Here is a 27,279-nt window from a genome sequence, read left to right as displayed (position 1 = left end):
AAAACTTCAGTTTGCTAGTTACTTCTCTCATAAAACTAACTCAGCAATCTCAATCACATAATGACCTTCAAAAAGTAATAGTCCTTCCTTAAACAACCCTAATGTATTGTTGCAATGGTAAACATTAATGTAATTACCATTTTTCTAAATTTGGTGTCCTTAAATAATTGATTTTCCTTATGTCTTTTACTTAATATCTTAATTGATAATAACTGACAGCATTTTGGAGGGGACATTCCTCACTATATCAAACCTCAGTATCATTAGGCTTTTTCTCTACCATGAAAGTATTCAAATGAAATGATTAAAATAATTTAACAATGTGTTGATCAAAGTGTCAATTCACTTTCTCTTCTTACACAGACCCTGGTATTTTTCACTTAAATTAACTCTGGTGAACCTGATATTCTCCTTGACACTGCTAAGTTTGCCCTTCAAATGCAGCCTGAGGTTTGCACAACAGTTAGCGAGTCTAACAGTAGAGCTTATTATCCATTTTATTTAAATAACTAGAATTTCTCCATTCTGATTAGAAGTATAGTAGTAGTTTTCAAACCTCTTTTAGTACTTTTACATATATCTATAGAAAGATTATTGAAGTACAATCTACGTAAGCTTCTAGCTTAACGCTTTTATCTCCTATTGTTTCTCCTCCTCCTCACCATCTTGCTGCTGGTTTTCTGAGCTTCTTAAAGTATCTGTGGTGAAGGACCTGTTTTTGTTTGTTTTCATTTTATTTTTTAAATAAATTACTTTTATTATATTTTGAAAAGCTTCTTATCTATGACAGATTGGAAATTATGAAAAAGAAATACAAACTATAAGTACCAGTCTTTATTCATTAAACTCAATAGACGTCAAATTACTTTGTCAAATTCTATAAAAATTTCTAATTACTCCCAATTTCTGTATTTTTAGTAGATTACTTAAAATTTAAACTTTTTACAATGTGTACTGCGAGCTGCTGTGCTGATGTTCCTCTCATTACTGTTTTTTTAAGCTTCTTTTCCAGTTGGCAAAGCTTTGATTATTGCTAGAGTCAATTCGCATGCCACCATTGAGGAATGCATTTGCTAAGAAAAGTGTTCCCTGCCTTTTCACTGGTCTTCTTCCCCAGAATTTGCCTTGCATACCTTTTCCACTCTGTTCATGCTTTTTCTTAATAGTTCATGCTTTTTCTCACTGTGTTGCTGATCATATTTTTCCTGACAGGATTGTGAGCCCACTGAGAGCTAGTTTATCACTTAAGTTACCTTTCCTTCATCAGCTCCTAACACAGGCAGCTTCTTTATAAATATTTGTGGATTTGTCAATTCTTGTAAGGTAAATTTAGAATGGTAGTAACTGTGCAAAGATGGGAGGTGTTCCAAATAACTAAAGTCTACTAATCTCTTTAAAAATATAATTTTTCCTTTTTCCACATGGATCTTGGACATATTTTTGCACAGAGGAGAATATTTATCTGGCATGATTATTGTGTACATTTTTGAAAATTAAAAACTAGAAATTTTGTTTGAAGCTTAAAACCAATATTGTACTTCCTAATGCTTTACTTCAGTAGACTAGTAGCAGTTCTCAAACTTCTTGGTGTCCAGACTCCTTTATACTCAAATAATTGAGGACCCAAGAGAGCTTTTATTTATGACAGCCATATCAACTAATAATTACCATATTAGAAATTTTAATAGAAAAATATTTTAAAACACGAGAATACACAGGGATGTATTTCAGTAGTCACCAATACAATGACACGTATCATGTAGCCTCTGGACAACCCCACTGTTGACTTATGAGAGAAAGTGACAAAAAGGAGATAACAGTTTAGTATTATGAAAATAGTCTTGACCTCATGTGCCTCCTCAGTGGATCATGAGGACCGTTGGAGTCCATGGACCACACTTTGAGAATTGTTGCTGTACAGGAATTTACTTGTCTAATGCCAACAGAATATTTTGTGTTATTTTTATTTTAATAATGTTTTAACCTGGCTCTTGTATATGTGGATTAGTAAATTGTTAGGTTTTTAAAATATCTGCAAAGCTTATCATATTACCCACCCTTCTATTAATGTCTAGACATAAAATGTGCTGGAACTTGTTACCAGTGGTGGCTTGGCAGCTATGAGATGGAGATGCTTACTCAAGGAGAAGTCATTTTATTTGTGGATACTTGGTAAGGTCATTCCTAGTTGTGCCCTGTCAGTACCCTGGCTTTCAAGTGCTAGCCCTTTTAATAATATGTAAACCTCTAAATACTTCTCCTGTGATGATTCTTCTGACTCCAGGGGGTTTAGGGCTTTGTTCACTTTCTTAATGATTTTATAGAGTAAAGTTACTTCTTCGGGGAGCAAGAAGTCTTTCCTTGGAAGTATGCTCTTTCTCCCCTTTGACCTTCCCCTCCACTTGCTTCAACCTGATCCCTGATGCTGGCCCTCCTTTTCTGAGAGTACAGTCTGCTCTCTGGCACATAGTTACTTGGCCCTAGTGACTCCTGTTCTTTTTCATTCCTACCCTTTTACCTTGGCTGATACTCTGTTAAATTCTTCCTGAGGTCTTAGCAGGACAGTCAGTCTCTGGAGTATTTGACGACTCACCTCAAATTACACGGGAGTTCTGGGAACGCATTGTGTACCTGTCAGCTGCATGGGCGTACCAGGATGGCCATGGTTAGGCTCTTCATCCGCTGACAGCTCTTTACTGTGTGCTGGTGTCATGGTGTGAACTGTAATTTAGGGACTTATCATTCTGGGTAATAAACAAAAACCCAAATTAGATTAAATCATGGGGACTTTTAATTTTTTAATATGTACTGACATAGTAGGTACTCATTAAATGTCTAAGTTTTTTTTTTTATTCTCCTTAGTGTTTGTATATGAAGCTCTTAGTTCTAGCAACCACATTATGGTTTAAGCCAGAACTTCTCTCTCTTAATAGCCAAGGGAAATATGTCATCACACCATTCTGAAAGGTAGATGTTGCTGCCTTAATAAGCAAAACCCTTCCCTGGTGCTTCATGGAGATTGTTATTTGAAATGTACAAAATTAAAATCTCCAACAGAATCTGATTCTGACTCTGTTAAATACCTCTATAGGAGTTCTTAGTTTCTTGAAATTTTGTACATCGTATCAACATAGTGTTTTACAAGCATAATTTTGAGATATAGTGATTATTTTCATTGTTTTTTATTTAATGAATTTGCTATTTTAAATATCCTACTTTATTGTACTATTATGATACAAATTGCTTTCTAAATATTCACACAGATCTTCACTATTTTTCAGTTGTCTTTTTTTTTTTCAACTCTCCTGCCCTTACCTTATTTTGTCTGTTTTCTGCTCTGTACTAATTTGTCTCATTTTATTCTTTGCTCCAAAGCCATCAGCAATTCTGTTTTTAACATGTAGCTAATTGTACCATTTCCTGTAAACCTTCTACTGGCCACCAGATAAAGAACAGCTTCTTGACATAGCCTTGATTCAAAGTCCTTGGTTCCAATTACGCTTCCTGCATGGCACTCCACTCTTCCCTGCTTTTGAGTGCTAGTTCTGCAACCTAAAGTGGCTGCCGTTCTCTTCTATTCTTCCTCATTTTTTTCAACCATCATTAACTACTGCTGAGGGCACAAACACATATGAACTGAAACCTGGTTATTGTTCACTCTGTGTTCCCAGAGCACTTTTAACTTATTTTAGCCAAAGCATTTCACACAGTATATACTCTTCTTTTGAATGATGACTAAAGAAGAAATTCACATGTACTGTTCACTTTCATGTTGTATGTACTTACTAGCTAGTACCTGACCCTTTTCCTGTCCCATTCAGGAAAGCATATCTGAATTCTAGTGAAATGTCCCATTCAGGAAAGCATATCTGAATTCAAGTGAAATTTAAAATTATGCTGAATTCAAGTGAAATTCAGCATAATCTTAAATTTACTTATTTTTTTAAAAGGGCATGATTAGCAATTTACTGGACTTTAATAAATTCTATATCTTACACTAAGTATACTTTAACAGTATTAATGATATATCTTATATCTGCTGATAACAAACTAACATCTCATTGATGGAGATACGCTGATTTTAGAACATTGCATTGTAATTATTACAGCTGTTTGTTCCCCTAGATTATTTCTTTTTTTATTTTTTATTTCATTGATTTTTACAGAAAGGAAGGGAGAGAGGGATGGAGTGTCAGAAACATCCATGAGAGAGAAACAACCATCAGCTGCCTCCTGCGCACACGTGCGCGTGCACACACACACACACACACACACACACACACACACACCCCACTAGGGATGTGCCTGCAACCAAGGTACATGCCCTTGTCCAGAATCGAAAATGGGACCTCTCAGTCCGCAGGCCGACGCTCTGTCCACTGAGCCAAACCGGTTTTGGCTAGATTATTTCTTGAGAACTGTAGCTACTAAATTAAACTTAAGAGTGCATTGCCAGGGAATACTCACATCCTCTGCTGGCATTAATATGTTCTCTTTGTACCCCTGCATTGGAAATACTATGACATGCCCTACCTGGTTTGGCTTATTAACTGGGGCTGTGTGAAAGAGGCAACCAATTTATGTGTCTCTCTCAGATTAAAGTTTCTCTCTGTCTCTCCTCCTCTCTCTAAAAATCAATTGAAAAATATCCTTGGGTGAGGATTAACAAACAAACAACAAGGAAATACTACAACACAATAATAAAACTGAAAGGTTAAAGTCAGCGGCATGTGGACAGGTTAAATAGCCATCTCAGATAGTGATTCAAGAAAACTGAAATAATTTAAGGAAAAGGGGATATCCAAAGGGAAGGGCTACACAGAGAAAAGAAGACTTTGGAACAGATTCAGGATGTTATCCTGAGGTTGCCCGCTGCCCATTGCTCTCCTGGTTGCAAGCCTCCTTGGGTCCCTTAGAGGTTAGTGATAATGTGCCTGTGGGGGATGGTGCAGGCACCTTCTTTGGAGCTGGAGCCTGCATTGCACAGGGTCCTTTGTCCTGAGTGTATTTATCTCTCTTGCAGGTAGAAATCTTAGGGGAGGACTCAGGGGAATGTCTCAATAGAACATTCATCAGCTTTCCTGGTGTGTTCCTTCAGGGTTGTGTTGTCCACTGAATTGTCGGTGCCAGGGCAGGGGATTATTAGTTAATGTAGCTGGTTGTGAGGCATCCCTGGCATCACTTGTCTGGTTTTGCTGCTTTTCTGGGCCTGGAATACAACTGAGGCCTACATGTTATCTTTAGGGAGGAAAAGGTTAGGGGGTCTGAAAGATGCGGGGTTTAAAACCGCATGACCAGTGATGTGCTAGGAGGATAGGTTATCCTGTGGGGAAAATTCTTGTTTTCCCAGTTTTGCTCCTTGCTAGGCATCTGGAGCTTTCTGCCCTGGTGAATTTCTTTACCTGCCCATCGTCCTTGCTCTGCTCATGGCTAACAAAACGTCATGCAGATTTCTTATAACAAGATTGAGATTGCTTTATCTTGTTCTTATGTTCATTCTCACTATTCTGATTCTTTCCCCCTCTTAACAGTATATCCATATGTTTGGAATAAGGCATCAAATAAACATGTAATGCAATTTTCTTTACCTGTTGTAATTTTAGTGACTCTATGTAATATGTAAAAAGTTTGTGACTTAATCAGTTAAAAGCTATTCTTTAAAAAATTCTAGAAATTAACATTGATGGAAACATTTCTTTATCTTCACTTATTACTGTGCTGCAAATCTAAAGGATAAATAGAGCTCTAAGTTTTACATTCAATACACTAAAATATGGTCAAGAAAAATTCCACCTGAATTATTTTATAAACGCAATGGGAGGGTTTAGTGGCCTCATTCTTGGTGATTGCTTCCTTACATAATTTGTTATGAAAGAATGCTTCTCCGTAAATCATCTCTCCAGAATGCTTGAGATTTGTTATATTCTGCTTAGGAAGGGTTAAGAGAAGACAACATCCTGTCAAAGACCTTGTTTTTAATTTTGCTTCTCACACTGGCACAGATCCTGCTAAGAGCAGCCCAGATTAGTTCAGAAAACCTTTGAAGAGATTTAAGATGTCCTTCAGCCAGTTTGAAGGTTTTTGTCTTGCAAATCCAGTACTAGGGCGCCTGCAGGCATCTCGACCCTTGCTGTGCTGCTGATGCAGCTCAAGGTCACACTAACCCGCCCTGTGACATTCAACAACAACAAAAATTATGCGGTGAAACTGCTTCTGTACTCAGCCAACCAACAACTTCCTTTAGTGAGGAACTAAGGATGAAGTATTTTTCCTCCTTGTTTTCTTTTTTTGGGGACACCGTGAATTTTTGCTGTAGGAAATAATCCCGGATTTCTGGTGTGTGTGATGACAAGGTCATTTCTTAATTAGAACACATGTAAAGAACAAAGCTAAATGGCTTCAAAACAGCTTTGTAGTTGATGGAGAGGATTTAAATTATTTAAAGAGATAGTCACCCATGTATGATGGAAGCTGAATTCTAAAGGCATTAACTCCTTCATTTCTGTCTACTTGCTATTTATTTCTTTGAATTCCATGTCTGTCTTGAAAGGTTGCCTTCTAGAATTTAAGAAAATTTATAAATACCCATTCTTTTAAAAGGGTGAAACATTATTTATATATCAACTTCCCAGATATCTTAATGGAGCTGTTTTCTCCCCATGCCTTTTATCTTCTAGAAATTTTATCAAGTGGCTTGAGTAGGAATAAAGAATTTTAAACTTCTCCCTCTGGTAACTGATTTATGTATAATGTATTAGAGGAGGGTGTGTAAAGTGCTTCTTTACTGCCTTACCTTCTAGTTCCTCACTTTCACCCTTTTGTGATTTAGAATTCTAAATGAGCACATCACCCCTGCTTCTTTAGAAATTATACCACATAACCTTCAGGTTTCTCAACTTTCACAGAAGTGATGTAGAAAGACATATGCTTTTTTTTTTTTAAGGGAAAAATGTAATTTTATTTAAAATAGACTTTAATAAAGTTGTTTCTGAACGTACGTAACTTTGTGAAGACTCTAGGAAACCCGGTCCATAAACACTTTATGGCCATATTGGACCTTCTTTGCTTTGGAACTCCCCCCCCCCCCCCCCCCCCCATTTTGATCCTCCTTTGTTGCCTGTGGTACTCACTCCCAAAGACATTAGTTGGATAGAATCCAAGTTAATTGGCTTTCTGTGCTTGAGACAATGCATGTCACCTCTGTAGGATTAGAGCAGAATGATCTAAGAGTAATTTTATAGTTGATATTGTGTGTGTGTACACACACACACACACACACACACACATCAGTGTGGAAAAACACATTGCTGTTATTTCATATCCAGTTGCTTTCTTAACAACATGTTTCCCTTAAGTGTGACTGTAGTAGAATCAGAGCAAATACTTTGTGAAGGTATATACTATTTTAAGTGATTATTTGAACTGAAATTTTTATTTTTTCAGCCCCTTAAATTTTGTGGAATAACAGAATGGATTGCATAAGAACGATTTAGAATTAACTAGACTTACTAGTCTGAAGGATTTTCCTATCAAGAAACAATTTATTTGGGTTATCCATGAAAAGTAAAAAGATATATACACACTTTTAGGTTATGGGTATTTTGAAGGATTTTTGCAACAACAACAACAAAAAATAATAATTTGGAGGGAAATATGTATGTAGGAAAATGGTTAGTGTGATCCTGTGCATCCCTGCCCTTGCCTGGAGTCTGCTGTGCCCTTATGTCTTGTATGACCCAAGCTCACCTGCCAGTAATTTCCAATTTACTTTCCTAATTCATCGATTTGTTATCACTAATTGTTCTTCATTTACTTCTGTATAGTTTCCAGTACCTAAAGGGTTGAAAGGTTGCTATAATTGGCACCCGCAGCTGCTCTTCCTTTTGACAGGGGATAATTTTGCAGCCTATGCTTTGTGTGACAGCTGCCTAATTGGGCATTCTCCCCTTGTAGCAAGCCTGCCTCCTCCAGCCTTCCTGCTGACAAATGGTGGTGGATTATAGATGAGGACACTCTGACCCAAACGACCTTGCTGAGACAGCTGGGAGGGGCCTCCTTCCACTTGAGGGAAGCTTTAGGTCATTTAGAGGACAAGGTCATGAGCCAGGTGGGGAAATGACATGATATCACATGACAGTAGCCTGATGACATGGTCAGTGTGTCAAGGACAAAAGCATCAGTATCAATTAAACATTGCAGTACTTCATCTAAGTATTTCTTAATTGTTTCTGCTAATTTTTTAAAAGAAAGGGTACAGAATAAGATACATGTATTTTAGCAGTGTTAAAGCAGTTGCATACATAAAAATAGATCTGGTTTAGGAAACCTCCTCATAAGTTTCTCCAGTTACCTAGAGTATTTTGTTCTTAATTATTTCTTAGTTTTAAGCCCCTTGACTGTTAGTACTTTTCAAGAGATATTTGAAAATTAAGACAGGCAAATTAAAATGAGATAATGTGTGCTGTTAAAAAATATTTAACAACTTCTGTCATCACTCTACTCAGTGGTTGGCATACCTTTTCATATATTGAATAAAAAAAATAGCCAAATGAAAATTGAAAGGGACCTCAAAACTCTGGATTTATGAGATCAAATAATTGTAAAATGTTAAAGATGTTTTTAAATAATTTCTGAGACCTAAAAATATTTTTTAAATAGCTTAGGGTTATAGTTAATGTAAAATCTTCAAAGTAAATGAATCTTTTGGACATCTCTTTATTATTGGTAATGTATAACTTTTCTTGAAGAAATGAACTTGAGATATTACAGTTGCAGTACCTTTTTAAGTGCAAAATCTTAAGAATCTTTGCTGAGTCTATTAATCTTATGTTAATGCTTGAAAGTATAAGTCCATGTAAATTCTATTGCATAGTCTAATTTAGAAAGATGCTGTGTTTTAAAAACAGTGAACAGTTTAATGCACAGAATACTGATCATGATTTTAGTTTCTGGAAAAAAATAATTGTTGTTGAATACTGTTGGATTTAAGCCCACAGGAGGTAATTTCATGTTCCTGAGATTAAAAAAAACAAACAAAAAACATATCAATGGTAAAGTATGATGAATTAATTCACTGAAGTAGACACATCTGTATTTTTATGGCACATGCATGGTGTGTGTGTGTGTGTGTGTGTGTGTGTGTGTGTGTGTGTAATTAAGACCGTGCTGTGTATGTGTTAGCTGCTGTCTAGCCCTGACTCAAGCTTGGAGGTTTAATCATGTGCGTTGTAAACGTAGATGTGATTAGTAGTTGTGGTTATCTCAGCAGAAGACATCCCGCCCTCCTCCTTGTATTGGTCGGGACCTGTGCATTGGGGAGTCAAGGCAAAGGAGAAAGAAAAGAAATTTTACATTAGTATTCTATGAAAGCCTTACTGTCTGCAGAGCAAATTGATTGCTCCGGTTTACCTGTGTTTGGCACCACTGCTGTGAAAGAAAGGTAGGGTTGTAATCTGTTTTATTGTATTACATATTGTGACATTACAGGAATATTTAACTTGTGCTATTTCTACGGCACGTGCTATAAGTCTAAGTTAAGAAAAAGGATATAAATGAATGGAAAGTATGTGGGTGACAGCTTTGTTTACTGCAGTCCATGAGAGTTCATACGAGTAAGATAATTTTGCTGAAAGTGTCACTGGGAACATAACCTGATTGATAATGAAAACCTAAAAAGTATTCCGAGGCACTAATCTGCTTCACTACTTGAGACATGTCAGGCAGAAATGAAATTCAAGCTAATGTTGTAAGATTTTAAGATGAATGGGAGAAGTCACCGAGGTGGTTATGGACCTAATTAGTTTAGGAAATTATTTATAATAATTTTTCAGCACATTATGTTGTTAAAGGTACTACATAACATGGTTCAGAGAACAGAAAAGAGATTTTCATTTAAATAAAAAAAGAGGTAGCTACTATCCTACCTTAAACTATATTAAGGACATTTAAAAATGTATTATTTACTTTATTTTTTACTATTTTGATTTTGTAAACATTGCACTGTTTGATTCTGCTGTGGAAAAGTCTCTCTTTTTTTCTTTTTAATTTTTGCACTTTTTTTCAGAATAAGACTTGTAGTGTAAAATTTAGGATTGCTCAGTATGAGTATGAATCAAATATTTCAATATTTCACAAAATGATTGAAATATCTGTTATTGGGATTTGACCCCTTGCTATTTTCAGGCATTCTTGAAATGTTTTCATAGGTTATGTGTAAATCTGCACTGTGAGGAGAGAGGAGAAATTCCTCTTGTCCAAGCCTCTTGCCATGTAAACTGTAGGTGCCCTTTGCCTCCTCTGTCCCCACCCTGATCCTTTAATTATAATTAGAGCACTTGATTTAGAAGAGAGAGGAAGCAAATAGCTCACTGATGAAATTAAAGTTGTTTTGTGTTGTTTACTTTTATGTTCTTGAAATTAGTATGTAGCATTACATTTTTTAGATTATATTTCACTTTCATTTAAATTATGTGAATAATTGTTCTGTATATACTAATTATATATCATAAAAACATCCTGATACCGAAGATCATTATAATCAGAGGCCATGAACATTAGCATGCTCCCAGATACATTTATGGAAAATGGGTGAATGGAGAAACATTTTAAAGCATTTTTAAAATAACAAATACAAATATACTAAATCCTAACTTGAAACATTCATTAAAATTAATTATTTGAGGTCATGTTATCTGTCAAGGAAAGAAGGTATTTTTAAAGAACTTTCAAACTTGATTGCAAAATCCAGACTATAAGAACCAAAGTGATTAGTACTGTATTCTTACACATTTACTTTAAAAAAAAAAAAAAAATTTGTTAATCCTCACCCAAGGATATTTTTTCCATTGAATTTTAGAGTAGGGGAGAGAGAGAGATGAGAAATATCCAGGTGAAAGAGACAAATCAATTGGTTGTCTCCCACACAGGCCCCAGCGCCAGAGATCAAACCTGTAACCAAAGTATGTGCCCTTCACCAGGAATCAAACCCATGATCCTTCCATGCACAGGCCAATGCTTGAACTACTTAGCTACACCAGCCAGGGCATACATTTGCTTTTGTATAGGACCTCTTTTCTTATCGATAAAATATAAATTAAGAGATTGTGGAGAAGAAAAAAAAAAAAAAAAAAAAAAACAGAACTAAGAATCAGAATATTTAATTTTCTATAATAAAACGTTCTAAATTTTTTCTAGTTTTAACTTTAGTTTTTAATTTTGTAATTACCTTACAAATTTTTAAAAATTTGGAAGCTTCCACCCTTCCAGAAGAAATGCCCAGTGTGCATATATTTAATATTTAGCCGATTCAAAATGGGAAGATAAGGAAATTGTATTTGTTTTCTTGTTGTCCCTCCTCTTCTTTTCCTCTGGTTCTTTCTTGGTTGAGTAGGGGTTGGTTTTTGTTTATCAGTGTATCCACAATGCTTAACACTGTTACCTGGCATATATAACTGCTCAATAAATACTTGTTGGTCAAGTGAATAAAAAATCACTCAACTAATCCCCATACATACATACATACATACATACATACATTGTTTTTCCTCTCTGGTTACTTTACTGTTTTAATTTGTGGTGTGCTCATAGTAGTGAGATAATGGCATCAGCTTCTCTTCTGAGAGTATCTGCACATTGCAGAAATTCAGTGTTTTAGAATCAACCCAGGAGTCATGTTCATAGAATTATTTTACAGTCAGAGTAGTTCAAGTGACTACACCTTAAATTATTCTTTCTCTGAACAGAGATAAGCATGTATAGACAAACATGTTTAGAGTTCTTTACCTGAATTTCCCTCCATCTTTTTTCCTTATATGCCGACCTACTATGATGTTGAATTTTTTAAAGCTGTAAAGTCTATTTCTTATTGGACTCATTTTGTAAATCTAGATACATTGTATTAACCAATATTAACAAATTATTTTGAACGTCCAAGAAAACTGCATGTTAAACTTCAAAGTGACCTGGGTACATTAAATCTGTGGAGAAAACAAACATGTCTGACCTGTCATTATGACCATGAAATGAAGTTATCCATGGGGACAACTTTAAATATGTAGGTTACACTTCTCTAAGCACAGGTAATAGGCAGGTGTTTTTATTATTTGGTGTCTAACATTAGCTAAGCTTGGACCAGTTTTTGAGCAGTAGGATCCTTAGAAATTAGTTAATATTAAGAGTACATTTAACAAATGAGAAAATTGGGCTTTAGACAGGTTGCTTATTTGCCTACTGTTATAAAACTATTTAGTAGCTGAACCAGAAATAAAATACAAATTGCCTAGTTGTGTTTTTTTTTTAAATATATTTTTATTGATTTCAGAGAGGAAGGGAGAGGGAGGGATAGAAACATCAGCAATGAGAGAGAATCATTGATCAGCTGCCTCCTGCATGCCCCCTACTGGGGATCAAGCCTGCAACCTCGGCATATGTGCCCTGACCAGGAATTGAACCCTGGCCTCCTGGTTCTTAGGTCAGCAGCGCTCAACCACTGAGACATGCTGGCTTGGCACAAATTGCCTAGCTATAAATGATCATTTTTTCACATGTCAATTCTTTTACCAAATTTTAAGCTTCTAAAATAATTGTTATGTTTATACTAGCCAAATCGTATACTTACAGCTACTGTAAAATTTAATTTATTCTCAAATAGGATGTAAATTAAAACAAACTGATATTATATCATTTTATACACACATATTATTGTGGATTGCTTCTTATGCATGTGGGTCCAGTGTATTTTTATACTAGAAAGAATAATAAAATATTGGGTATCATTAAAATAGATAATAAAAGCTAAGAAAAAACTTTATATAAAATTATAGTGTCTACAAAAGAGTAACTTGTGAAAAGTACACAAATAAATACACTATAGACTATTGATATCTAATAGTTTATGGTAGTGTTTTCTTTAATAGTGTAGACACAGCTGAGCAGAGAAGGGGGATAGCCAACTGATACCCTTGCTGGGTAGGGACTAACATGGAGAGATATTAGTCAGGCATGGCCTTCTTCAGGCATAATTAAATACTGAATTGCAAAATGCAAGAAATATTATAATTCAGACTGTTAGTGGAAAGATTAAACTCCAGGGGGTGGAGCTGTGGTTTGCAGAGAGGTTCCAGCAATAAATGGCAGTGGGTATCCAAGTTAAAGATTGAGAAGTCCCATCTAAAAATCATTGTCTGGTAAGACTAGACTTGCCTCCATCCTGGTGGGCTGAGATCCATTAGGTTTTATTTCCAGCAGAGAAATGAACAAGAACTAGAGAAGTTGTCTGGAAACCAAATTGACCAAATATGGAGGCAATGGAAAACTAGTGGGCAGAAAAGGTGTGGCTTGGTTAGCTCATGCTAAAAATTAAGTTTATTTTGAGCAGTAAACTGTTTAAGCCTTTCCCTGCGATTATCTGCAGAGGTGAGGATAAGGAAGAATCTTCACACCTAGCTCTTTGGTTCAACAGTTGGGCAATGCAAAGTTTGCAGGCATGTATTTAATCTCTCGAAGTCTCAGTTTGCTCATCTTCAAAAACTGAATTATACTGTGTCTTTTTTTCTTTTCTTTTTTTCCCGGAATTATAGTATCTGCCTATTTAAGTTATTAAGAATATTAAATGAGAAGACATGTGTATATTGTCTTTAGATATATCTGACAATTATTTGTTTGTGTGAATATGAGACAGCCATGCCATATGCAGATGTATTCTTTATACCACTACTGATAACTGTAATGTAATGTAATAGAGTTGTTAGGAATTTCAAAATTAAGCTGTATGCAACTCTAATTCCTCCTTTTCTTCACCCAAGGAAATGTTTTTATTGATACTGAGAGAGAGAGACAGACAGAGAGAAAGAGAGAGAGAGAGAGAGAGATAAACATTGATCTGTTGCCTCCTGTACTACCCCAACCAAGGATTAAGCCCTTTAAAAAAAATAGTCTGTAACTTTATTAATATGCTTCCTCCTCAAAACTTCATACTTTGTCTTAATCAGTTATATGATTTTATTTGTATTGAGTTTATTAAAATATGTATCAAGAACTGTAGAACTGTGTGCTCTAGCCAGTTTGGCTCGGTGGATAGAACATTGGCCTCCGAACTGAAGGGTCCTGGGTTAGATTGTGGTCAAGGCCATGTACCTTGGTTTCCGGCTCAATCTCTGCCCTGGTTGGGCACATGCCAGAAGCAACCAGTTTATGTATGTCTCTCAAATTGATGTTTCTCTCTCTGTCTCTCCCTCTCTTTTCCTCTTTCTCTAAAAATCAATGGAAAAATATCCTTTGGTAAGGATTAACAAAAAATAATATAAAACTGAGTTTAATTTTCAGTGACAATCTTTCCAGTGTAAAATGCCTGTGAATCATTGATCTCACTTTAGAATTATAGTAAATAATGAAAAATGAGAAGTGAGAGCAGATAAGTTAAATTTGTTTACTGTAAATCTTAGCTAAAAACAAATTAGCATTTTTCAAGAGCTACTCTGTTTCCAGAAATGCTTAGCAATTACAGGCTTCTGTAGATCTTTAGAAGACTGAGGTGATCTGAGTTTACAAATGTGAATGCCAGATAAACAGCACTTAACAGTTTTCTCTGGAAGGCACAGAAAAAAATATTATACATGCTTTATGATTTGACCTGAGTTTAAATAAAGTTTTACTTTTTCCCTATATAGTACTTGTAATTTTAAATGAAGTGCTTATTTTTTTTTATCTTTATAAAATAAGATGAAACTCCTAAACTTATAACCTGTAAGTATCTTTACTTGGCTTACATGATAAATTTAAATAATTGTATATATATTTTCTATGTTTCCAGTTGCTTTTCAATATTGTGTATAGAATTAAGTGATCAGAGAGAAACTAAGAATATGTATAGACATTCATTTACTCACCAAAAATTCAGTGTCGCAAACATGCCTTTGGCAAAGAATAAAACTAAATAAAACAGAATAAAACTAAAGTGGAGCAATAATTACAGTGTAGTGGTGGAAGATAGGCAATAAACAAGTATTTAAAAACAAACAAACACAAAAACAAGGGCCCAGCTGCATTGCTCAGTGGTTGAGCATTGACCTATGAACCAGGAGGTCATGGTTCTGTTCCTGGTCTGGGCACATGCCTGGGTTGCAGGCTCGATCTCTGGAGTAGAGCCTGCAGGAGGTAGCCTATCAATGATTCTCTCTCATCATTGATATTTCTGTTTTTCCCTCTCACTTCTTCCCTGAAGTCAATACAAATATATATTTAAAAAAAAAAAAGTTGGAAAATAAAGCAAAAAATTTATAGAATGAGCTCAGCTGGTTTGGCTTAGTGAATAAAGCGTCAGTCAACCTGTGGACTGAGGGCCTCTGCTTTGATTCCAGGCGAGAGAACATGTCCAGGTTGCAGGCTTGATCCCTAGTAAGGGGCCTGCAGGAGGCAGCCAATCATTGATTCTCATCATTGATGTTTCTATCTCTCCCACTTCCTTTCTCTCTGAAGTCAATAAAAAATATATTTAAAAAGTAAAAAATAAAATAAAAATAAAAAAGTCCTAAAACAACTGTTATCTTTTAGGTAGTATGCCAGAGGGGAAAAATGGAAATGGAAAGACTCATTTACAAAGGCCATTGGGAGGTGACATTTAAGCTGAGTTGGGGAAGGAGGCAAAGGTGCAGCCAAAGGAAGAGCCTTCCAGGAAGAGGGAACCAAGCTTATGTAGGCTGGCAGGACGTAAAGAGCTTTGCTGTGGAAACCAGCACTGCAGCCTGGAGCCACATGTGGTTTATCTGAATTGAGATGTGCTCTAAGTGAAAAATACACACCAACTTAGAAGATTTAGTAAGTATGATAAAAAGCATGAAAATATTTTAAGAATTTTGTATTGACTTTATATTGATCCTCTAATATTTTGGATGAAATATATTGGGTTAAATAAAATACATTCAAAGTAATCTATTTTTTTTTATTTAAATATCACTGCTAAAAGTTTTAAAATTACATTTGTAGCTCTCATTATGTTTCTGTTGGACTACCTGAGTAGTGTAACAAGCAAGGGACTAAATGACTTAAAATAAGATTGTTTACATTTACTGCAGCCAGATTATGCTGGGCCTTGCTCACAGAGAGTAATTCAGACTTTATTTTAATTGAAATAGGAATTTATTACGGTTTTCAGGTGAAAGGATTTACCTTTTACAAAGAGTATTGGCTACAGTTTGGAGAATGTAGTGGGAGGGGGTCAATTAAGAAACTAGTACAGTAGGAAAACACACACACACACACACACACACACACAGCAAAACCAGTTATCACAACATTTGTCAGTGTTATATAAAAAGTCATCACTGCACTCATCATTGAGTTTCTAAGTCTTATTTGATGTAATTTCTTTAGCTATTACAGGCATTGGTTTAGGTTTACATGTATAAGAATTCTTTTTCCTCCATGTTTATGGAATATTAAAATTCTTACAAAATAAATTTACCAGCCTCCCAGAGCACTAGAACATGTGAAAATAGTAGTAATTTTAAATCATTTATAGTTTTAAAGATTTTCAAGAATCTTAAAAACCTGCAACATTTATTAATATTTTGGGGTTCTGCCGAAACCTGTTTGGCTCAGTGGATAGAACGTTGGCCTGTGGACTGGAAGGTCCAGGTTCGATTCGGTCAAAGGCATGTACATTGGTTGTGGGCACATCCCCAGTAGGGGGTGTGCAAGAGGCAGCTGATTGATGATTCTCTCTCATCAATGTTTCTAACTCTCTATCCCTTTCTCTTTCTCTCTTAAAAAAATAAATAAAATATATTAAAAATATATATATTTTGTGGTTCAAGTAATTATTTGATGATTTGATGGAAGCTATATTGACATTGCAGATCAGGCCAGCCTATATAGCTACCATTTGGGGTTGTATGTTGTGATTTCCTCATATCTAATGGGTCCTTTTATGTAGTATACTAGAAGCCGGTGCACAAAATTTGTGCACTTGTTGGGGGAGTTCTCAGCCCAGATTACAAGAAAGCACAGGTCAGGCTAATCATGATCAGAGCTGGAGAGGGATGTGGGAGGTTGGCCAGCCAGAGAGAGACCACTGAAGGGCTCCAGGACGTGTCTGGCTCATCTCACTCAGTCCCGATCAGCCGACCCCAGCAGCAAGCTAACATGTTGGAGCATCTCCCCCCTGGTGGTCAGTACATGCCATAGCGAGTGGTTGAGCAGCCTTAGCATATTGTGCTTTGATTGGTTGAATGGACCACCAGACATTTAGCATATTAGGCTTTTATTATTATATAGGATTTGTTTGCATGAAGGTAATTTAGACTTATTTGTTTTGTGTGTTGTTTTTTTTTTGTCTCAGAAACTATGTTTGTGGTACTACTGTTTAATTTATATAAAATTGTAGTAATCATAACCCTTGGCTTTTTATAAACATAGAGGTGTATACATTCTTTCTGATTGGTATTTTGGGTTTCTTAGGCTATATTCCTAGAAGTGGGATCACTAGGTCAAATGGCAGTTCCATATTTAATTTTTAGAGGAAACTCCATACTGTTGTCCATAATTGCTGCACCAGTCTGCATTCCCACCAGCAGTGTACTAAGGTTTCCCTTTTCTCCACATCCTCACCAGCACTTGTCATTTGTTGATTTGTTGATAGGTGCAAGGTGATACTTTCTTGTTGTTTTAATTTACATCTCTCTAATGATAAGACACTGGGCATTTTTTGGCATGTCCAATTTGGAGAAGTATCTATTTAGGTGCTTTGCTCCATTTTTTACTTGGATTGTTTGTCTTTTTTTTTATTAAGTTGTATGAATTCTTTATATATTTTGGATATTAAACCTTTATCACATCTATCATTGACTAATTTGTTCTCCCATAGGGTGGGCTAGCTTTTCATTTTGATGGTGTTTTCTTCTACTGTGCATAACCTTTTATTTTGATGTAGTCCCATTTGTTTATTTTCTTCTTAGTTTCCTTTGTTCTAGGAAATGTATCTGTAAACTTACTGCTATGTGAGATGTCTGAGATTTTATAATCCTATAGTTTCTTCTAGGATTTTTTATGGTTTCATGACTACATTTTATCCATTTTGACTTTATTCTTGTGTGTTGTTTAAGTTTGTAGTCTAGTCATTTTTTGCAGGTATCTGTCTAGTTTTCCCAACATCATTTATTGAAGAGATTGTCTTGACTGCATTGTATGCTCTATTTTCTTTGTCAAATATTAATTGAGCATAATGGCTTGGGTTAATATCTGGGACCTCTGTTCTGTTCCATTGATCTATATTATATGCCTGTTCCTATGCCATTACCAGGCTGCTTTGAATACAGTGGCTTTGTAGGATAATTTGATATCTGGTATTGTTATTCCTCCAACTTTGTGCTTCTTTCTCAAGATTCTGTGGCTATTTGGGCTCTTTTTTGGTTCCATATAATTTTTGGAGTATTTGTTCTAAATCTGTGAAATATGCCATCGGTATTTTATAGGGATTGCATTGGATTTATAGATTGCTTTGGGTAGTATGGACATTTTAATGATGTTAATTCTACCAATCCATGAGCATGGAATATTTTTCCACTTGTTTATCTCTTCATCTACCTCTTTTTAACCCTTTTACACCCTAAGTGTCTGTAGACACAAGCAACATTTCCGTTTTAGATGCATGGCAGTTAACTGGTTTACATCCTGTAGTTTTCTGAGTACAAGTCTTTTTCCTCCTTGCTTAAATTTATTTCTAAGTATTTTAATTTTTTTTTGTTGCAATAGTAAATTGGGTTGTTCGTTTAGTTTCTCTTTCTGAGAATTCACTATTGGTGTACAAAAGAGCCATCAATTTTTGGGTGTTGATTTTGTATCCTGCTATATTGCAAAATTCATTTATTAAATCTAAGTTTTTTGGAGAAGTCTTTAGGGTTTTCTATTTACATTGTGTCATCTACAAAGAATGAGCATTTTACAACTCCTTTCCAATTTGGATTCCTTTTATTTCTTTTGCTTGTCTGATTGCTGTACAATCCAGTACTATGTTGAAAAAGAATGATTAAAGCAGATATCCCTCTCTTGTTCCTGTTCTTAGGGGAAATGGTTTTAACTTTTGCCTATTGTATATGATGATCCTTGTAGGTTTGTCATATATGGCCTTTATTATGTTGAGATATGATCCCTCTATTCCACCTTTGCTGAGAGTTCTTACTAAAAAAGGGGGTTGGATTTGGTAAAATGCTTTTTCTATTTCTATTGATATGATTATGTGATTTTTGTCTTTCAATTTGTTAATGTGATTTATCGCAATTATTGATTTGTGAGTATTGTAACAGCCTTGCATCCCTGGACTAAATCCCACTTGATTATGGTGTATAACCTATTTAATATATTGCTGGATCCGATTTGCTAATATTTTGTTAAGGATTTTAGCATCTGTATTCATCAGGGATATTGTCCTATAATTTTCTTTCTTTTTAGTGTCTTTATCTGGTTTTTGGAATTTGGATATTGCTGGTCTCATACAAAGAGCTTGGAAGTGTTCCTTCCTCTTGGATTTTTTGGAATAGTTTGTGGGGAATAGCTGTTAGTTCTTTGAATGTTTGGTAAAACACTCCTGTGAAGCCATTCGGACCAGGGCTTTTGTTTGCCAGGAGGTTTTTTTTTATTTTTATTACTGTTTCAATTTCATCAGTTGTTATTGACCTATTCAGGTTTTCTAATTCTTCCTGATTCAGATTTGAGAGATTGAATTTGTCCATTTCATTCACATTGTCCAGCTTGTTGGCATATAGTTGTTCATAGTATTTTCTTACAATCCTTTGTATTTCTGTGGTATCATTGTTACTTCACCGCTTTTGTTTTTTACATTATTTATTTAGTTCCTCTCTTTTTTTCTTCAAGAGTCTGACTAAAGTTCATCAATCTTGTGTTTCTTTTGAAAGAACCAACTCTTGGTTCATTGACCTTTTTTTGTTTGTTATTTTTTAGTCTCTGTCATTTATTTCTGCTCCCATCTTTATTGTATCTTTCCTTCTGCTTCCTCTGGACTTTTCTTGTTGTACTCTTTCTAATTCTTAATTTGTAGGGCTAAATAGTTTATTATTAATTTTCTTGTTTTTTGAGTATGCTTGTAGTGCTATGAACTGCCCTCTCAGGACTGCTTTTGCTGTGTCCCAGATTTTGGATTGGTGTGTGTTCATTTCCATTTGTTTCCAAGATGCTTTTTACTTCTTTTTTGTTCTCATTGATATCCCATTCATTATTTAATAACATACTATTTAACCTCCATGTGTTTGAATGTTTTGGGTTGTTTTTACTGTAGTTGACTTCTAATTTCATTCTATTGTGTTCTGAGTAGATGCTTGATAAAGTTTCAATATTCTTGAACTTGTAGAGCCTTTTTTCTACCCTAACATGTGGTCTATCTCTGCGAATGACACATGTGCACATGATAAGAATGTATATTCTGAAGCTTTGAGTTGTAATTTTCTAAAAATGTCAACTAAATCCATCTGATCCCAGTGTGTCCTTTAGAGTCACTGTTTCCTTGTTAATTTTTTGTTTGGAAGATCTATCCAGTGAAGTTAGTGGGTTGTTAAAGTGCCCTACTATGACTGTATTACTGATCTCTCCCTTTAAGTCCTCTAGAAGGTTTTTTATGTATATATTTAGGTGCTCCTGTATTGGGTACATATATGTTTACTAAGGTTATATCCTCATGTTGGATCAAATCCTTTAGTATTATGTAGTGACTTTCCTTATCTCTTGTGATCGCCTTTATTTTGAAGTCTATTTTGTCAGATTTGAGTATTACTATCCCAGTTTTTTTTTTCTTTTCCATTTGCATGGAAAAAAATTTTGCATTTCTTTACTCTCATCCTGTGTGAATCGTTTGTTCTGAGGTGGGTCTCTTGTGGACAGTATTTATTTGTATCATGTTTTTATATTCATTCAACTTCCCTATGTTTTTTTAATGTAACATTTAATCCATTTACATTTAAGGATATTATTTATAGGTACTTATTTATTGCCATTTTAATTCTGTATGCCTGTGTTTCTCTATTTCTTCTTATTACAGCAGGCCCTTTAGCTTTTCTTACATTGCTGGTTTGGTAGTGATAAACTCTTTTAGACTTTTCTTTTGCACCATTTATTTTAAAATTACTGGGTATAATAATTTTGGTTTCATATCCTTGCTTCCCATTACCTTGAATGCTTTATGCCATTCACTTATGGTCTGTAGAGTTATTGGGGCTCCTTTCTCTTGCTGCCTTTAAGATTCTTTGTCTTAATTTTTGGCATTTTAATTTTGATGTGTCTGGGCATGGGCCTATTTGGGTTCTTTTTGCTTGAGACTCTCTATGCCTCCTTATACTTATGTGACTTTTTCCTTCACCAAGTTCTGGGAATTTTTTTTGCCATCATTTCTTCAAACACATTCTCTACTCGTTGCGCACTTTCTTCTACTTCTGGCTCTCCTATTATGTGATTATTGTTACCTTTCATGTTGTCCCATAGATTACTTAAGCTGTGCTCCTTTTTTTTAAATTATTTTTCCTTTTTGGAATTGTGATTGTATGATTTTTTTCTATCCAGTCTTCTAATTCACTGATATGATTTTTCACTTCCCCTAATCTGCTGTGTATTCCTTCAGCTGTGTTCTTCATTAGTGTTCTGTCATTCTTCATAGTTGTTATATCTTTTCTCATGCTATTGAGCTTCTTTGCTATCATTATTCTTAGTAAATTTCTTATCTCCATTTCATTTATCTTATCTTTTTTCTTTCATTTGGGGTTGGGTTTTTTTTTTTTTTTTTTGCTTCCCATTTTGGCTGCCTGTTTTGGTTTGTGACTGCATAATAGACCTGCTAAGCTCACAATTTCTAGTGCAGAATAGTGTCAAATGCTGTTTCTTTTCTTCACATGCTGTTTCTGACTAATCAGATCAGTTAAAGACTCAAAGCCTCTAGAAACTACTTTTGCCTGCAGACTGATAGATTCAGTCTTGTGTAGGCTCAGGCAATTGTCCACTGGTGAGGCAATAGATTTTCCAACAGGGTGGGCAATTGCTTTTTCCTGGAGGCTAATTGTTATTCTCAATCTCTTAATTGGCCTCAGAAACTCCACTGAGTGGAGCACTGTGTTTTTCAATAAGGTGGGGTAATCGTCTTCCCCCTAGGCAAAAACCGCCTTGATAGCAAAGGTCTACCTGATAAAGATGCCCTTTGCAGCCTGAAGGAATGACTGGGCACTGGAAACAGGTGTTCTGAACTCCCATCCCAGACCCCCAACTCTTGCCTCTGCTCTCACAGCTCCCATCCAAGGTGAATAGCGCAAATGAAATTTTGTGTGTTGACTCTTTTAGAGGGTGCCTGCATTTCCAACTCTCCCTTCTTGACTGATAGCAGTCCTGCTGCTTTCACAGCCAGATGTTATGTGGTAACCTTTGTCAGTCTGGTGTTCTCTGCTGGAGTGCCCCATTTAGGGTTTTAGACCCCAGAGTTCTCTGTGGCAATCCCCCAGAGCTGAGAGATATCTCTGTGGAACTTCAGCTGTGAGCACAGCCAGCCCTTTCACACCTCCACACTTCCTGTCAGACTCTATGGGGTTCCCACTTTTCATCCTTGGTTATCAGGGTTCTTTCCAGCTCATCTTCAGTTGATTATTTAGGATGTTTGTTTGTTTTTGGTATTTTAATTGTTCCATTTTGGTCCTGGAAGCATGTCTATGCAGCATCCACTTATTCCACTGCCATTTTTAATCTTCTCTGTAGATTTTATTTGGTTACTTCACCAAATATTTTATTTGGTTACTTCACCAATCATCTTTTGTCCCAGGCTCATCACCACCAACAGATGTGTAAGCACTTGACACTGCAAAATTCAGAGATAGCCCTCTGCAGAAAAAGTGTTTTATTCTGCTGGATTTTTTTTTTTAATAACTAAAAACTGATTATTGAACAGATGTAGGAAGGCTTAGTCATTATCCCTTCGTATTCATAATTTTATTAATAAAATTTGAATAGTATCTGATGGCCCTTTTGATTATATAGCTAAAATTAGAGACTCAAAGTATATATTTACTTAGTTTTGTTTCAGTATGCAAGTTTGAGTATATAATTGTCTTCTTCATTTGATTGTTAGACAAAACTGCTTCATAGTTTTTATGCTACTAACAAAAATGTTGTCAAATTTGGGGGCTTTGCTTAATGCATTTAAGATTTTTAGTATATTCAAGTTTTGTCCTTCCATTTGTGTCACTCTTCTGAGAATATCTCTGTAGTATACATAGATTTTTCAGAATGGGGCAGACACATGGAAAATCAACTTTGATAATTATGTTTTAGTAAGTCCATGTTTACAGTTAAGACTTCTGAGAAATGCTAAGTTTTTTATTTTGAAATTTGAATGGTATTTTTATATAAATGGATCATAGAAACTTATCAACTATTTCTACAAATGCATCTATAAACCATGAAACTCACTCAAGCTGAATTTGTAGGTTAAATTGTTTAAGTGATATCCTTGACTCTGTAATTTATTTCCAAAATTGGCTGAATTCTCTCCGGCCAGTGTAAGTCAGTGGTTGAACATCTATCTAAGAACCAGGAGATCATGGTTAGATTCTCGGTCAGGGCACATGCCCAGGTTGCATGCTGTAATTTAGAATCAGGAGCAATCATAATTTATTTCAGGTTTTGGGCTCAGTACCCTCTGAGGGAGGGAGAGTAGGGTAGGAGGCAGCCAATCAATGATTCTCTCCCTCTCTTTTCTGTATATGTATATTTTTTTTTTCCTCAAATAGCTGATTTCCTTTAGATACTGTGACAACATATTCAGAATAGAAAACATTGACCAGAGAAGTGGAGAAAAAGAAGAAAAAAAATCTTACATAAAAGACTTTTTAATCCTGGATGAGGCTTTTTACCATCTCAACTGTAAACAGACAGAATTTTTAGTATTCTTTCACTTTAATACTGGGAGTACTTTGTCAAATCTTTGTCACCTATGCCAAAGACTGTAAGGATGTTGTGGAAAAAGTAAATAGAATAATGAGCACTATGTTTTCTCTGATTTCTTCTTTCTCTTGGAAGAGTGTATTAATTTATTCTATTCACTTTTCAAAATTGTGGTATCATTTGTGCAGGTAATAGTTGACCCTTGAGCATTGTGAGGGTTAGGGGTACCCCCATGTTGTTGAAAACTGAATATAACTTTAACTGTTCAAAAATGTATTTATAGTCCCTCAGTATCTATGAGGGATTTATTTCCCCTAATCCCTGCATATACCAAAATCTATAGATGCTCACATCCCTTTTATAAAATAACATGGAAGAAGGCATAGTCAGCCCTCTGCATCTGTGAATTCCAGGGATCAAAAATATTGTTTTCGATCCTCAGTGATTTGAATCTGCAGATGCAAAACCCCAGGATGCAGAGGGTCCACACTAATATTTATTAAAAAAAAACAAAACAAAAAACTGCCTGTAAGTGGATGCATGCATTTCAAACCCATGTTGTTCAGAGATTAACTATATTTTTATTTCCTTTTGATATCCATGATATCTTTTAACTGCAAAAAATTGGAGTAACATTATAAAAAGTCTCCCTTTTGAGATAAAAAGGAAGATGGAAAACAGGCATTTTACTTCATCTAGAGTGAGAATACATTCTTACCCCCAGAAAGGAGCATCAGTCCTGAAAGATCAAGAAGAGATAGAAAACAATGATTAGGCTTATCTGCATTAAGAAAATTCTCCAGAAGGACATTAAAGGCTCTCTCTTTCCTTTTGGTGGAGCAGAAGGCACCATTATGGGAGTCGACATCTGCCAGGACAAAGACCGAAAGGTTCGGCGCAAGGAGCCCAAGAGCCAGGACATCTACCTCTGGCTGTTGGTCAAGCCATACAGGCCTAGGGACCAGCTCCACTTTCAGCCAGTGGTGCTAAGAGGGTGTTTATGAGTCGCACCAACCGGCCGCCTCTGTCCCTTTCCTGGATGATCCGCAGGATGAAGCTTCCTGGCTGGGAGGGCAGAACCTCCCTGGTTGTAGGGACCATAACTACATGAGAATCCAGGAGGTGCCCAAACTGAAGGTGTGTGCCTTTCGTGTGAGCAGCCAGGACTGGAGTCTTATCCTCAAGGCTGGGGGCGAGATTCTCACCTTCGACCAGCTGGCCCTGGACTCCCCCAAGGGCCGTGGCACTGTCCTCGCACTGGCCGAGAGGTGTACAGGCATTTCGGCAAGACCCCAGGAGCCCCCCACCCACACCAAACCAATGTGCCATTGTAAGGCCGGAAGTTTGACGTACAAGAGGCCGCTGGGCCAGCTGTGGCTACAAAAACTAACCCTAAATCCTATCATGTTATTAAAAAGGTTTTGGGCCAAAACTGATTTGGCTCAGGATAGAGCGTCAGCCTGCAGATTGAAGGGTCCCGGGTTCGATTCCAGTCAAGGGCATGTACCTTGGTTGCGGGCACATCCCTGGTGGGGTGGTGTAGGAGGCAGCTGGTCGATGTTTCTCTCTCATTGATGTTCCTGGCTCTCTATCTCTCTCCCTTCCTCTCTGTAAAAAATCAATAAAATCTATTTTTTTTAAAGGACTTTAAAATAAGAAGCTAAAATAATTAGAGCCTGGGGAATTACAATAGCTCACATTGAACCTTCTGCTTTTAAATGAGTGAATTGAGGCACAAAGAGATAATAGCACATGGTCACTTTTTTCTTTCTTCAATATATCTCATAGTCCAAGAATTCCAGGAGTTGGTCCACATGGGTAGGTTAATCATCTTACTGCTGTTGATGCCACCCAGCTCCTCCTAATAAAAGAGGCATTTTATGTGATAGTTGGAAAGGATTTGAGAGAGACAGTTGTAGAACTGTAGCAGGGCAATCTTGTGCCTCTTTTGTCTTACTTATTGCACCATGCACTGATTGTTACTCCTTACTCCTTCCTTTGGACAATAATTATCAAAACATTTTGGGCCAAGGCTATAATCTAGAATCAGGAGCTGCCATAGTTTATTTCAGAAGAATTGGAGACAGATAGAAACCAAATAGTTTACAGCAGCAAAGGAAACAAGAGAAGCACTTGGAGATCTTAGGTATAACCTGGCCTTAACTGACCCAAGGTAGCGCACTCAGCTTCACTAATGAACTTTGTAAGCATTGTAATAGTGTGATGCTGCTCACTGTTAGATCCCATTTGCCTAGGAATTAGGGGCATATTTTGCTAGAGATGGTAGAGGTAGTGGAACCAAAATCTTCTGATCTAATATTTTGCTATCTAGCCCTCTGAGCAAGAACTATTTGGTCTTTATTTGCTTGCCAACTTCAATATAACCCATCCATCCTTTGTGCTAGGAAATGCATTTTTCATAATTATTTACACATATAGCTTGAATACCCAAGTCTCCCTGAAATTTTTTTTATCATTACTTTTTATTTTTACAATTGCAGTTGACATACAATATTATATTAGTTTCAGATGTACACTCCAGTGATTAGACATTATGTAACTTAAGTTATCATCCAAAAAAAATATACCCTTCTGACCACATGCATAGTTACTAGAATTTTATTGTCTATATTCCCCATGCTGTACTTTACACCCCCATGACTATAACTACTAATTCGTACTTCTAAATCCCTTCACCTTTTTACCCATCCTCCCACTCCTCTCCCATCAGGCAACCGTCCAAATGTTCTCTGTATCTATGAGTCTGTTTCTGTTCTACTTGTTCATTTATTTTGATTTCTAGATTCAATTGTTGATAGATGTGTATTTATTGCCATTGTATTGTTTATATGTTTTTTACCTTTTTTTTTTTCTTCTTAAAAAAGACCCTTTAACATTTCATGTAATTCCAGTTTGGTGGTGATGAATTCTTTTAGCTTTTTCTTGTCTGAAGTTCTTTCTCTGGCTTTAAATTCTAAATAATAACTTTTCTGGGTAATCTTTATTGTAGGTCCTTGCTTTTTATCACTTTGAATATTTCTTGCACCTCCTTTCTGGCCTGCAAAGTTTCTGTTTAGAAATCAGCTGACAGCCGGAACTGGTTTGGCTCAGTGGATAGAGTGTCAGCCTGCGGACTGAAGGGTCCCAGGTTTGATTCCGGTCAAGGGCATGTATCTTGGTTGCAGGCACAACCCAGTGGGGGTTGTGCAGGAGGCAGCTGGTCGATGTTCCTTTCTCATCAATGTTTCTAGCTCTCTATCCCTCTCCTTTCCTCTCTATAAAAACTCAATAAAATAAAAAATAAAAATAAAAAAAGAAATCATCTGATTGGCTGGTGGACGTGGCTTGTGGATGTAG

The 27,279-nt window shown here is 36.0% G+C and overlaps 1 protein-coding gene and 1 pseudogene across 3 annotated transcripts in view; both read left to right on the top strand.

Moving 5' to 3' along the window:
* Positions 1 to 27,279, top strand: part of NRIP1 (nuclear receptor interacting protein 1) — a 95,930-nt gene that overhangs the window by 44,121 nt on the left and 24,530 nt on the right. The gene's annotated exons all lie outside the window — the stretch shown is intronic.
* The window catches only part of LOC311615324 (large ribosomal subunit protein eL18-like), a 22,397-nt pseudogene continuing 17,411 nt past the window's right edge, over positions 22,294 to 27,279 (top strand). The window contains exon 1 of the transcript in view: positions 22,294 to 25,271. The product of the transcript in view is annotated as a large ribosomal subunit protein eL18-like (transcript). The remainder of the gene's footprint in view (positions 25,272 to 27,279) is intronic.

Source organism: Pipistrellus hanaki, assembly GCF_964339955.1.
Source record: "Pipistrellus hanaki genome assembly, chromosome: 2".
In the NCBI taxonomy this organism is placed as follows: domain Eukaryota; kingdom Metazoa; phylum Chordata; class Mammalia; order Chiroptera; family Vespertilionidae; genus Pipistrellus; species Pipistrellus hanaki.
The sequence above is the reverse complement of the archived record's forward strand: the minus strand, read 5'-3'. Positions and strand labels throughout refer to the sequence as shown.